This window comes from Lynx canadensis, chromosome A3 (assembly GCF_007474595.2).
Source record: "Lynx canadensis isolate LIC74 chromosome A3, mLynCan4.pri.v2, whole genome shotgun sequence".
Taxonomy (NCBI): domain Eukaryota; kingdom Metazoa; phylum Chordata; class Mammalia; order Carnivora; family Felidae; genus Lynx; species Lynx canadensis.
The window spans coordinates 132442292-132456401 of record NC_044305.1 but is presented as its reverse complement, the minus strand read 5'-3'; the positions used below and the strand labels follow the sequence as shown (position 1 = coordinate 132456401).

At 54.1% G+C, this 14110-nt stretch overlaps 1 long non-coding RNA gene across 1 annotated transcript; it reads left to right on the top strand.

Moving 5' to 3' along the window:
• Positions 1-9665: 9665 nt before the first annotated feature.
• On the top strand, positions 9666-13712 carry LOC116738011. Its single transcript, XR_004343489.1, has 2 exons — positions 9666-10921; positions 12910-13712. It is a non-coding gene; the product is annotated as an uncharacterized LOC116738011 (long non-coding RNA).
• Positions 13713-14110: the final 398 nt, after the last annotated feature.

Genomic DNA, 14110 nt, shown 5'->3' with positions numbered 1-14110 from the left:
CAGCCACTCTGGAAAACACGATGGAGGTTCCTCAAAAAACTAAAAATAGAACTCGCCTACGACCCAGCAATTGCACCACTAGGCATTTATCCAAGGGATACAGGTGCGCTGTTTCGAAGGGACAGGTGCACCCCCATGTTTATAGCAGCACGATCGACAATAGCCAGAGGATGGAAAGAGCCCAAATGTCCATCAATGGATGAACGGATAAAGAAGATGTGGTCTCTATATACAATGGAGTATGACTCGGCAATCAAAAAGAACGAAGTCTTGCCATTTGCAACTACGTGGATGGAACTAGAGGGTATCATGCTAAGCGAAATTAGTCAGAGAAAGACAAATATTGTATGACTTCACTCATATGAGGACTTCAAGGCACAGAACAAACACCAGGGAAGGGAAGCAAAAAGAAGGGAGACAAAACATAAGAGACTCTCAAGTATGGAGAACAGAGGATTACTGGAGGGGTTGTAGGAGGGGGGAATAGGCTAAATGGGTAAGGGGCATTAAGGAATCTATTCCTGAAATCATTGTTCCACTATATGCTAACTAACTTGGATGTAAATTAAAAAATAAAAAATAAATAAAATAAAAATTAAATTACATTTCAAAAAATTGGGGTACCTGAGTGGCTCAGTCGGTTAAGTGCTGGATTTCAGGTCAGGTCATGATCTCACGGTCCGTAGGTTCGAGCCCCGCGTCGGGCTCTGTGCTGACAGCTCAGAGCCTGGAGGCTGCTTCCGATTCTGTGTCTCCCTCGCTCTCTGCCCTTCCCCCACTCGCACTCTGTCTCTCTCTCTCAAAAATAAACATCAAAATTTTTTTTTAAATAAACAAAAAATTAAAACTTAAAAAAAGATGTTTTGAGCGCATCCTACTGTGGACACCTTTATTCATTTACATATTACACACAAGTGTGTGCAAGCGTTCCTGTACTAACATATTTACATAAATTATGAAACATTCCCTAAAGAGAAGTTTTAAAGGGTGAATCATATACAGAGAAGCTGTGTTTTCTCACACGGGTTGTTCCCTACCCCCACCCAGGCAGATCGATCATTTTAGGACCTGAGCCAATTCTTTTAATTTTTTTTTTTTAATTTGATTTTTGAGAGAGAGAGAAACAGCACAAGTGGGGGGGGAGGGGGCCAGAGAGAGGGAGACACAGAATCTGAAACAGGCTCTGGGCTCCGAGCTGTCGGCACAGAGCCCGACGCCGGGGCTCGAACCCACAAGCTGTGAGATCATGACCTGAGACGAAGTCAGATGCTTAACAGACTGAGCCACCCAGGCGCCCCAGGACCTGAGCCAATTCTGCCTGGGGACTCGGGCTTTGCTTCCTGGCTGGCAGTGTCATCCTCTCCTGGCCCATATCCTGGCTGTGCCCTGCCCCCCCCCCCCCCCCCCCCCGCCCCCGGTCAGCATTTTGCCAGGAGCTCCGGGCCCCTGCAGGAGCCCCCAGCCCGGGAACGTTTCAACCCGCTGCCTGAAGCCCGCAGTCCTGCGTGACGTCAGGGTCTGTCCCCGCCCCACTTAGAAGCCCTGCACGAACCCGAATGACTGGAGGCCGAGCGGATCTGCCGGACCCTGAACCCATTCTCGGTGTGCGTGTGCACGTGTGTGTGTGTGTGTGTGTGTGTGCGCGCGCGCGTGCGCGCGCACAGCTACCCTCCCTCTGCTTCCTGTGGGTGCTTCCGCTCTGAAGTTCAGCTCCTGAGAAGGGTCACTTAGAACCCACCTCTTCCGTCCCAGACACTGGAGTCGAACACCCGCAGCAGAACCGGTGTGCGGAGACAAACTGAAGTTGCTTTGGAAGGTGACATCCAGGGCCGGACTCCATAGACGCGGCCAGCCTGACAGCCTTTGGGACACCTGCTATGCGCGCACACACATACACACACACACACACACACACACACACACACACACACGCCCCTCCCCGGGCTGCTCACACAGGCAGGGGTGGGGCTCCCAGGGCCCTACTTTTCTCTTTTTCCTTCAGACTGTCTGGCCGATTCATACTTTCCTAAAGTCCTAGTGACCTCACCACCTCTTTATCGCTCCTGTGGTCGTGGCTGGGTTAAGATGTTTTTCCAACTTCCTTTTACTCTTTCCAGCTGATTTAACTTTCCACGCTCAAGGCCAAATGACACTCCGGTTACTCCCGGTTAGCAGCAACACTGGTTCGTGCCTTGAGTGCAAGGTGCTGGGTTCCGGGTGGGGGAGGGTCCCTGGAGCCCTTTTCACAGAGGTGGGGGCTGAGGCCCTGAGAGGGGAGAGGGGCAGGGCAGGGTGCAGGGGGCGGGCTTCTCCTGCATGGCCCACATTCCTCGCTGAAGGGCTGGGATCCCGCTTCCCTCCTAGTCACGCAGAGCTCCTCTCCCAACCCCCACCCTCTCTTGGCCAAGAAAACTCCTCATCATCCCTCAGGACCTGGCGGGCAGCGCTTGCTCTAGAAGCCCACTGATCTCCCGGTTTGCATTGGATGCCCTTGCCTCCCATTAGGGCTGAATTCCGTCCCATCCAAATTCATACGGTGACGCTCCAACCCTCCCCCCCTCCCCGGCCCAGTACCTCAGAATATGGCTGCATTGGAGATGGGGCCTTTAAAGAGGTAATTAGGGTAAAATGAGGTCATATGAGTGGGCCCCAGTCCAACCTGACTGGTGTCCTTATAAGAGGAGATTAGGACACAGAGGAAAGACCATGTGCGGACACAGGGGAGAAGAGGGCCGTCTACAAGCCAAGGACAGAGGCCTCCAGAGAAACCAGGCCCGTTGACGCCTTGACCTTGGACTTCCTGCCTGCAGAACTGTGAGAAAATAAATGTCTGTCGTTTAAGTGCCCCCCCGCCCCCGCACACACACTGTGGCATGTGGCATTTTGTTACGGAGTGTAACACACCCCCTAACTTCTCTCACGTCTAGGCCTCCCTCCTCCGCCCCAGCATCAGGTTCATACACCCTCAGTCCCCTGACGTTTCCCTCACCGGATGGCCATTTCCCCGGAGAACTCCGTTCCTTCCGTGCCTGGATCTTCAGGGGTTCGAGAAACACTTCTTGGACTCAACTCGCCTCTCTCTCTTTTTTTTTTTTTTTTGGTGCAAACGCACAAACTTTGTACAGCTCCTAGGTTCACCCAAGAAGTGAAGAGTGGAGCCGGGTAAGGAGACTTTTCAACCCTCTCAAGGGTTCCAGGGGCACCAAATAGTACATTAGGCTCTTTTTTTTTTTTTTTGAATTTTTTAACATTTATTTATTTTTGAGAGACAGAGATAGAACACGAGCGGGGGGAAGAGCAGAGAGAGAGAGAGAGAGAGAGAGACAGAATCCGAGGCAGGCTCCAGGCTCCGAGCTGTCAGCACACAGCCCGACGCGGGGCTCGAACCCACGAACCGTGAGATCGTGACCTGAGCTGAAGTCAGATGCTTAACCGCCTGGGCCCCCTAGGTGCCCCTAGGCTCTTCTGATGGATTTCTGACGACACCCACAGAGTGCCTCCTGCGTCCTCCTGTAGGCCTGCGTCCTTGGGCTGCTACGGCTGGTTGTACATGATCACCTGCCACTTGATTATGTTCCAAATCCGTTTATGTTAGTTATGCTTGTTATTATAATGACATTGTGTAATTCAATACACATAAAATGATAAAGGAGGAATTCAAAGAGAGGGTTTTTCTATGAACACTGAATTAAATGCTTTGAAAAAAGATTCAATGAAGGTGAGTTGCTTTGAAAATATTGCTGTTGGAGGGGCGCATGGGTGGCTCAGTCAGCTGAGCGTCCAACTCCTGACTTTGGCTCAGGTCACGATCTCACAGTTCGTGGGATCGAGCCCCGAGTCAGGCTCTGCGTTGACAGTGTGGAGCCTGCTTGGGATCCTCTCTCTCTCTCTTCTCTCTCTGCCCCTCCCTCACTCGTGCTTACATGCTCTTTGTCTCTCTCTCTCTGTCTCAAAATAAAAAAATAAATAAACTTTAAATATATGTGTGTGTGTGTATATATATATATATATATATATATATACACACACACATTGCTGTTGAATGAAGGTTGGTGGGGCAGCCATTCTCCACACTGGCCCCCAAGCTGGTCGCCTCTTGGCATTCACACCTCCGCGTAGACTCCCCAGAGAAGACGGTGTCAGCGGCACCTCGAGTCTTCTGAGGTGGGGTAAGAGGCTAGGAAGCAGGAGTCAGGAGTACAGTGTGGGGGTCGCTGACGGAAGAGGGTCCCCTCACCGTCCAGCGGTGGGACCCTGCTGGGAGAAGCCTTTGCCCCTAAGTCAAAGTTGACTGGTGAAGGTCCTCTTTGGGGATTTAAGTTAAAAAAAAAAAAAAATTGAGATATGTTTGAGTTTTTAAAAATACTTCTCCGCCGTAACCAACTTTTTGCTGAACGGAGCCAACACCAGTCCCGAAAGCTTAGGAGAGGGCGTTTCTGTGGGATTCTGTAGATACAAGTGGCTGTCTGTCCCTTTGTGCAGGGACCTGCAAGGTTGTACGTCAATCATACTCAAAACATTGGAATGGGACTTTAAGCATCCAATCGGATGCTTTGCCCAGAAAGGGCTTGTAATAAATCCTTTGACCTCATTTGCGTCCCCGTCCCAAACAGAGAAGCAGGCTTGGCCCCGAAAGATTCCTGCAGAAAGCTGTTTTCTGCGGGTGCCGCCGTCCCACCTGCCCTGCACAGCTGCTTGCGCGGAGAGTTTCTTCCTCTGTGTTTTCACGAACTGAAAGAGGGTCGAGAAAGGGCCCGGCGGGTCCGGCGGCCACTGGCTCTCTGCTTTCTGCTTCCCACTGGCCTCTGCCCCACGCTGCTCCTCCCCAGGCCCAACCGCCTCCTCCTGGCTGCCATCCAGGTGTCTCCCTCCCAAAGACCCGGCTGCTGTGTGTCCAGCCTTGGGCGGGGCGTCTTGCGCACGGCCACGGCTCAGGCAGCGACCTCTCCCTTCCCCGAATCTCACCCGTCCGGTGCTTTCTCCCAGCAAGTGGTGCTGCCCTCCACCCAGCTTCTGCCTCCTCTCCCCCCTGCTCACCTCCGATCGATCACCTCCCTTTCTGTTCTCGAGGCCCAAGGACCCACCAAGAGTGGTCGCCTTGGGGCCAGAAGAGCTGGAAACCGATCCCTGATCTGCCAGCCCGGAAGAGGGCCCTCCCCAAAAGCCAAATCTGCCGATACCGTGACCTTGGACTTCCCAGCCTCCAGGACTGTGAGAGAGAAGTCACCTAAGCCACCCACGCTGTGATGCACTGTTGGAGTAGCCCTAGCTGACTACGTCAGAGACAAGCACAGGGTCTCCGGCTCATAAGAGGTTGTTCCACTAGAAAAACAGGTTAGGGGCGCCTGGGTGCCCGACCTCAGCTCTGGTCATGATCTCGCAGTTCGAGCCCCGCGTCGGGCTCTGTGCTGACAGCTCGGAGCCTGGAGCCTGCTTCCCATTCTGTGCCTCCCTCTCTCTGACCCTCCCCAGCTCGAGCTCTGTCTCTCTCTCTCTGTCAAAAATAAGTAAACATTTAAAAAAAAAAAGAAAGAAAGGAAAATGAGGCAAAGATCAAAGAGCTGCTACTTTCTTTGGAAAGTGAAAGTCCACGGCCGTGAGGGTGAGGGGGAACCAGGAGCAGGCAAGGAAGTGGGGGGGGGGGGGGACACCATGCCGTTGTGCGCGACCATGACTGTGCCAGCTGCTGCTTCCCCAGTGGGCACCTGGGAGACACAGCAGCCGCTCGGCAGGCACCCTGCCTGCCGGAGAGAGAGGAGGGAGACACGTGCACGCCGGCCGGTGTCTCCCAGTTTCCGCTGGTCTAGGTCACCCTACAGGGAGCTCCCCAGGCCCAGGGCGTGTCACCCTGAAAAGCAGACGCTGAGTCCTGCAGGCTGGTCCTTCAGCTGAGTCCCGAGGCGAGGGTGCCTCTGGCGTGGGTAGGCACCAGGAAAGGGAGAGAAGCCGCAAGAAGGCGGGGGGCTTTGGAGGGCACAGCTGCCCTGAGCTGAACGCTTGTCTCCTCTCCTCAAGTCCTAGGTGGGCCCCCAACTCCAGCGTGGCCTTCTCCCAGGAGACGAGGCTTTGATGGAGGTCATCTGGGTTAAGTGGGGTCATGAGGGTGGGGCCCTGATAGGATAGGACTGGTGTCCTCCTAAGAAGGGACACCAGAGAGCCCTCTCTCTCCCTCTCTCTCTCTCTTCTCTCTCCCTTCCCTTCCAGGTCACAGCAGAAAGGGTGTCTTCTACTAGCCGGGGAGAGCTTCCTCACCCAAACCAAATCTGCCGACTTGATCTTGGACTTGCGGCCCCCAAACTGTGAGGAATAAGTATCTGCTGTTTAAGTCACCCACGCTGCGGTATTTTGTTATGGCAACCTGTGATACTATGATTTTTAATAAGAATTATATATTTGGCCTCCACTCCTCCTACCCCACCGCACCCTACTTCCTGGCACAGAGCTCCTAAACCCTTGGAATTTCCTAAAGCGATAAGGGAGATAAAGCCTCTTGCGACCACACCTGAGTTTATGTTATCGAGGTGACTTTGGGAAAGCCCCTGAGGATGGGGGCTGGTTGCCAGGGAAACCAACCAAGTGATTAGAGGCTTAGCATTTTCGGTCCCCTCCCCACTCCCCCACCCCCGACCTCTGGGAGGGGACAGGGGCTGGAGATTGAGTTCAATCATCAATGGCCAATAATCTAATCGGTCCTGCCTCTCCCGTGAAGCCTCCATAAAAACCCAAAAAGAAAGGCTTCAGAAAGTTCCAGGTTGGGGAGAGTGTGGAGGTGCCGGGAGGGTGGTGCGCACCTTGGAGCCGGCATGGGACCTCCACACCCCTTCCCACTCACCCGGCCCTTTGCATCCCTTCCACCTGGCCGTTTCTGAGTTGTATCCTTTTATAACGAACTGATAATCTAGTAAGTCGACTGTTTCCCTGAGTTCCAGGGGCTGCTCTAGCAAAGTAATCAACCATAAGACAGGGTCATGGGACCTGCAGTCTTTAGCCAGTCGGTCAGAAGCACAGGTGACAGCCTGGACTTGTGACTCGAGTCTGAAAGGGGTGGGGGCAGACTGGTGGGACCTGCCTCTATCTCCAGGTCAGTAGCGTTAGAATTGAATCGCAGGGTACTCGGTGATCCGGTGCTGTAGAATTGCTCGATGCAGGGAAAACCCATCCGTCTGGGATACAGAGTATTCTGTGGGTGGACGGAACCAAGGAGTTTTTCCGAGACACGGCCAGGTTTGCGCTCGGTACCGTGAGCAAGGGGTCAAATTCACCTCTGCGTCCTGAACAGCCCCTGCCTGGGAGCTGCTCTTGCAAAGAGGCTCCTGCGTCTTGCAGGGGTGAGTGGGGATGAGGAGCTTCTTGGGGGGGGGGGGGGGGGGCTGCAAGTGGGCCTTGAGATCGGCCCAAAAGCGTCCCAAGGAGGGAGTGAACGAGTTGTGTCTCTGGCCGGTCCCGCAGAGACGGAACGGTGGAGAGGAGCCCATCTGTGTGCAGTGAAGTTTCCATGGCCTTCTCCCCGTGCGTTTCATAAGGGCCGGTGTGTAGGGAGAGGCTTGTTCTTCATGGCCAGCCGCTGGACCCCCAATCTCAAGGCCCCCTTGCAGCCCCCCCCCTCCAGGAAGCTCCTCATCCCCACTCACCCCCGCAAGACACAGGAGCCTCTTTGCAAGGGCAGCTCCCAGCCTGTGCACCTGCGGGCAGGGCACCTGTCACCTGTCTTTCACCCTTGTCTTCCTCATCTTTCCACCTTAAAGCTCTACACTCTTCTTTTACTCTCACCTCAGATCCTGGGAGCCTAGGTCTCCTCTCTGCAAACGTCAGGATACCTTAACTTCCAGACCCTTCCTGGATATGGGGGGAAACCTTTCCATTTTCTCCCGGGAGGCGCATTCGACCCTGAAATGTGTTGGCTCCTTTTGATGCAACAAAGAAAACGAAGGGGGGGGGGTAGGGAAAATTCATAGTTTCCATGTCAGACTAGGTTGTACATTTATTTCCTGTCTCAACGTCATTCAGACGTTTGTTGTCGGGCTCTAACAATAAGCTGGGGGCTACGGAGGGGAATGAGACGGGTTCCTGCCCTCAGCTGTACTTGGGCAGAGGCCGGCATCACAGAGCAGAGGTAGCACTGGTGGAAAGCTCTGGGCCCCAGTGAATCCGGGGCGACGACCGGCTGGCCCGGCAGGGAGCGGGGGAGGCCTTCCGTGGCCCAGCTTCATGACCCTGGCCTTGAGGCACAAAGCAGGTGGTGCTTCAGCATTCAGTGGAGAAGGGAGAGCTTGGAGATAGAAGATGCCACCTGTCCCTCCCCTTTGGGAAGTCCCGGGACTCCCACGCCTCTGCAGCTCTGAGACACCTGGTGGGAGAGAGGGCCCCGTGGAGTCCCCTGCCACCATCCAGGCCCTGCTGCCACTAGGGCGCGGGGAGCTGAGGCCTGCGATGGGTGTGCTTTGTCAGAGCCTGGCCCGGACACCGGGTTGAGTACAAAGCCACATTGTGTCCTCTGACAGGTGCTCACGGGCTCTGTGCGGCCAGCCAAAAGCAAGGACGGAGCTGAGGCGGGGCTCGCACGAGTGCGCGGATGCTTCCACACGCTCCATCAGGGGCTCGGCGGCCTTGCCTCCCCCTGAGGTCTGAGCACACCGCCCCCGACAGACGCACGCACACGCACGTCTGGCGGACAACCCCCGCAGTAGCCTCAGACCCTGGATTCTCCAGGACGGGCACCTTTTCCCACCGGCGGTCTGGGTGTCCCGATTCGGGGTTTGGAACATACAACCACAGACCCCGTGCCGGCTTGTGCCCCAAGACCTCGGCGGGGAAGCCGATCACCTACGACCTCCATGAATGACGTGTCCCATCCCACGAGCCTTCGAGAGCTTCCGTCCCACGGAGCGCTTCCTGACGGTGGACACCTTCGTGCCCCACCACCCCCAGGGGAGGAAAGCCGCCTTCGGAAGCAGGAGACGGTCAGGAGTGAGTGCTCGGCCTCAGGGCTCGGGGCAAAAGCAGGAATTTGTATTTGTACTTGAACTTCAGTCAGTGACCGGCAGTCCTGTGCGTTTCCTTTGCCACCACCTTGCCTTCCCTCTTGGGAGAAGAAAAACTCGGGAGGGCCTCTCCAGGGCCCTCCGCGGGGACACGGCAGGGCCTCGAAGGGCAGGGGTGGAACAGACACGCAGAGAGGCGCCGTGGGGTGTCCCAGGGCTATAATGAGGGGGTACAGAGGGCCACATCCCCTCCCATGGGGCACGGGCGCTGGGGAGGAGGCGTCTCAGGGGCCACAGCGGGAAGGGCTGCCTGGAGACCCAAAGCGGGAGCCACCCTGCAGAGGTGAGAGACCGCATGGTGCCTCCAGATAAGGGGTGGGACGTTCAGGGCAGAGGTCATGGTTATTTAATTCTTGAGCCAGCTTTAGAAGGAACGCGAGGCCCAATCCCTACTTCTCAGAAATAAGCAAGCCCAGGCTCAGGGAGGTTGTGCAACCTGCCCAAGGCCACCCAGCTGCAAGTGGTCTATTGAAAGCTCAAGCGTGAAGCCTGACGCCCGGTCCGGGGCTGGCATCTCAGAAACACAGGCCCCGGGCCCTAGAAAGCACACAAAGCTCCTCGCTGGCCGGCCGGCTGGAGGAAGTGGCAAGGCTCGCAGCAGGAAGCCCGTCCCGGTGCTGAGTCACCCCGGCCCCCTGGCTGGGATGGGGCGGCAGGAAGGTGGCCGTCCGGCAGCCCCGTGGGTCTGTCCGGCTGTGTAAAATCAACCCACTCACCCTGCCTCAACTGCCTTACTGGGCGAGGGCTGCTGTGTGGCCATGAGGGAGCCCCCCTCAGCGTGCTCTCGGGACCAGGGTGGGGGTGCAGGCTGGTAAACAGTTATCGCAATGCTGTGAGAGAGGAACACAGAAACCGGGGGCACAGGCCGGAGGGTCTGGAGGGGCGCTGGTGCTGGCTGCCGGAGAGGTGCTTAGGGAGGTGGCATCGAGCTTTGAGACCGGTTCGGGAGGGGGACGGGTGCCTGCTAAGTGCGGAACGCGAGGTGCGCTTTCCCAGCAGGGAGGGGTGGGTAAGGCCGGCATGTGCCGAAGCGAAGCGGAAGGAATTCCAGGGTCGGCCTCTGCAGACGGGCCTGCAGGGGAGCGAGGGAGAGAGGAGGCCCGTCTTCTGGCTGCCAGGACCTTCCGGCATGTGGTGGACCCTGAATTCTCCGCAGACCCCACCCTGATCGGGTTCTGGGTGGGTTCTCGGGCCAGGAAGGCCGGTGGGGCTCAGGGAGGGAACCAGAGCTGGAAAGGTCTGCAGCATCTCCATATCTTTACTGAGATCAGGAGACAGAAGGTCTTGGGTGCAAATCCCACGGGAAGGTTCCTATACCCTGATGGGTAGTCCGATGGGGCGTTACCTGACTCCCCGTGGGCAGGCCCGGCCTCCACTTGTCTCTGCTTTCAGCTGGGGCAGCCAGGCCCTTGGCTTGAAGGGTCCGTGGGCCCAGTGCTCTGTTCACTCTGAGCTGGTGCAGTCTCTGACAAACCAGGACAGTCGGGGCCTCCGTGGAAGGCACTAGAAGGAGGCACAGCCCCTGAATCCCAACCAGCAAATCACCCCTCACCCAGAGCAGAGTCCGGCAACCTTCCAGCTGACCCAGCACGCTTGCTGACTGCAGCCCCGAAAAGAGAAGCAAAGCGAGGTACTTTCCCGCCTGCACAACTTTCGAGTTCCTTTTGGTCCTTCCCCACAACCGACTCGGGTGGGATATTCCAGACCCAGGCTCCCGGGGCCGCCTCCTGCGAGCCTGGAGACCGTGTTGTCCGAGATGTTCACGATAATATCTCAGGCCCGGGGGTCCTGCTGACGGCCGGCCTGAATCCAGGGACAGTGGGCCTGGAAAGGACCATCTTCGCCCCGAGCCAACACGCGACGCTGCTCAGCCAGCCCAGGTTAGGTCAAGCCTCTCCGGCTTCAAGCAGGTTTCCCCGGGAGAGAAAATGAACTCAGGTTACTTCTCTGTTTTACTTTCCAGGAGGTGGGGAGGGCAGGCAGGTGACTGGGTTCGTTGGCTCTGTTCCTTTCTTTTCTTTTCTTTTTAAATTTTTGAATGTTTATTTATTTTTGAGAGAGAGAGAGAGAGAGAGAGCAGGGGCAGAGGGAGAGGGGGACAGAGGATCTGAAGCGGGCTCTGTGCTGACAGGAGAGCGCCCGATGCGGGGCTGAAACTCATGAACTGTGACACGCGGCCTGGGCCAAAGTTGGACGCTTAACAGGCTGAGCCACCCAGGCGCCTTGGGCTCTGTTCTTTTAGCGCAGAAGGAAAAGCGAGCTACCCATACTTCATTAATTCAGTTCCTAGTTCATTAATTCTGCCAGTGAGTGTTTGGGACAGCCCGTCTCTGGCACAGCCTGTCTTGACTCTGGGTATAGAAATGAAAATAGGGGCGCCTGGGTGGCTCAGTCAGTTAAGCGTCCCGCTTCAACTCAGGTCATGATCTCACGGTGCATGAGTTCGAGCCCTGCATCAGGCTCTCTGCTGTCAGCGTGGAGCCTGCCTCAGATCCTGTTTCCCTCTTGCTCTCTCTGTCTCTCTGCCCCTCCCCCCCTCTCAAAAATAAATAAACATTAAAAAAATTTAGAAATGAATACATAAGACAAGTCCCGCCCCCAGGGAGCTCCCAGCTTGGTGGTGGAGACAGGCAAATACCGAGCTTATAACAAAGCTGTGGGACAGACTCCCACAGAAGCAGGACAAGTGCAGAGGGAAGGCTTCCACAGAACAGGAACTAGGGCGAGGAGAGGGGGGCACTGACCTCACGTACAAAATGCAAACAGGCACCGAAAACTCAGGCATCGACAATGTCATTTTAATGTAACGTTTTTCAAACTCAAAATTAATGTAAAAAATCCATGATGAACATGAAAATTTAAACAGAGACAGGCTATTGTTTCTTGTAGGAATTATTTTTTAAAATATTTATTTATTTGGAGAGGGAGAGCACAGGTAGGGAAGGGGCAGAGAGAGAGAGAGAGAGAGAGAGAGAGAGAGTCCCAAGCAGGCTCCAGGCTCTGAGCTGTCAGCACAGAGCCCGACGCGGGGCTCGAACTCATGAACCGTGAGATCAGGACCAGGGTTAAAATCAAGAGTCGGGAGCTTAACTGACTGAGCCACTCAGACACCCCCGAAACTGCATTGTTGAGCAATGGGAACAAGTATGTCTAACTATGAACAGATTAGGCGACCCAGGGCTTTCGGGTGTAGGGCTCTTCTTCACCTATGGTTTCAGAAATGGGAGGATTTGGGTGGCTCAGTCAGTTAAGCGTCCGACTTCGGCTCAGGTCATGATCTCGCAGTTTGTGGGTTCGAGCCCCGTGTTGGGGTCTGGGCTGACAGCTTGGAGCCTGGAGCCTGCTTCCCGTTCTGTGTCTCCCTCTCTCTCTGGCCCTTCCCCTCTCGAGCGCTGTCTCTCTCTCAAAAATAAATAAACATTAAAAAAAATATTTTTAAAAAATGGGAGGAATTTTGATAAGTGTCTGGAGGGGCCCACACTTTCCCTTTGGCCCAGGGCTGCGGTGTGACTCAGGATGTCTGAGTAGCTTCTAAAGGCTAAACGTGTTTCGAGGTGGAGGACAGGCAGCCAGGGCCTCGGCAGAGGGCTCAGCCTGTGCAAAGGCCCGGAGGCAAGAATGCTATTCACTTGACCTGCCAAAAGGATACAGGAAACTAAAATCTTTTTTTCTTTTCTTTTCTTTTCTTTTCTTTTCTTTTCTTTTCTTTTCTCTTCTCTTCTTTTCTTCTCTTCCCTTTTCTCTTCTCTTTCTTTTCTTTTCTTTCTTTCTTCTTTTTTTTTGGTAACAACTTTACTGAGATATAATTCACATAGTATGCAATTCTCCCATGTTAGTGCACAATTCAATGGTTTCTGTCTGTTCACAGAGCTGTGCAACCATCACCATGATCAATTTTAGAACGTGTTCATCACACCAAAAAGAAACCTGTCGCCTTTAGCAGAGACACCCACCCCCCCTGCTCCCCCCCTCCCCCCATTTCACTCCGATCACTGCCTCTGGCCCTAGGACACCATGAGTTGACTAAGAAAAGAACATAATTTTTACTTTGGATGTTTGACTCTTGCAGATCCTAAACCTGTCTCGGCAGTGCAGACACAGATCTGCGCTGACATTCTGACCTCGTGCCTTCACTGGGAAAGCCCTGAGACCTTCGCGTGGTCGGTTTTCTAGCTTGACGCTTCCTTTTTTAAGCAAACAAAATATTTTTTTTGTTTATTTCAACCACTTTTTCATGGACATCTTTCTAAGATATTGTGAACATTGGCCCAACAGTGATTCTCCTCCTGTTCCTTAACAGTAGGATCCTAAATTTATTTGGAACTGCAAAGACCCCATTTAAAGACTACACATTTTCCAGCTTCCTTATGGAAAGGTGTAGCCGTATGACTAAGTTCTGGCCAATGAGATGTGACCAGAGGTGTTGTGTGGCACTTACCTCCTCTTTAGAAAGGAAGGGATGGCCCTTTTCCCTCTTCTTCTTCCTTCTGCCTGGACAAAGGATATAAATGCTGGAGCTTTTGCAGCCATTCTGAGCCATGAGGTGACTTGGAGACCAAAGATCATGGAAGGAGGAGAAACACAAAACAGACTGGGTTCCTGTCATCTGGGACTATTTTAATCCCGGACTTCCTGTCTCTGGACTACTTAAAAATAAATTTTTTAAATCAACTTTATTGAGCTACAATTTACTTAAAACGCACCCATTTTAAGTGCACAGTTCATTGAGGTTTGACAAACGTATATGCCCGTCACATATTCCAACCAAATGCAGAATATTTTTATCACTCCCCAAAGTTTTTATCCCTTTACAGTCAATCTCGGATCCCCCCACCCTCCATACACCTGCCCCAGGTTCCACCTACCTGCTTTTTGTCCCGTAAGAATAGTTTTACCCTGGGCTACTTTTAAATGAGCAAGAACTGAATGTTCTGTCTTGCTGCAGCCAATATTTGGGGGGGCCTTTATTATTCGCAGCTGATTCTAATGCAGAAGTGAATAGAGAGAGATTACACGCAGCCTCAAAGAGAGGCCCCTAAATACATTGTAACATTGTCTTGACCACCGTT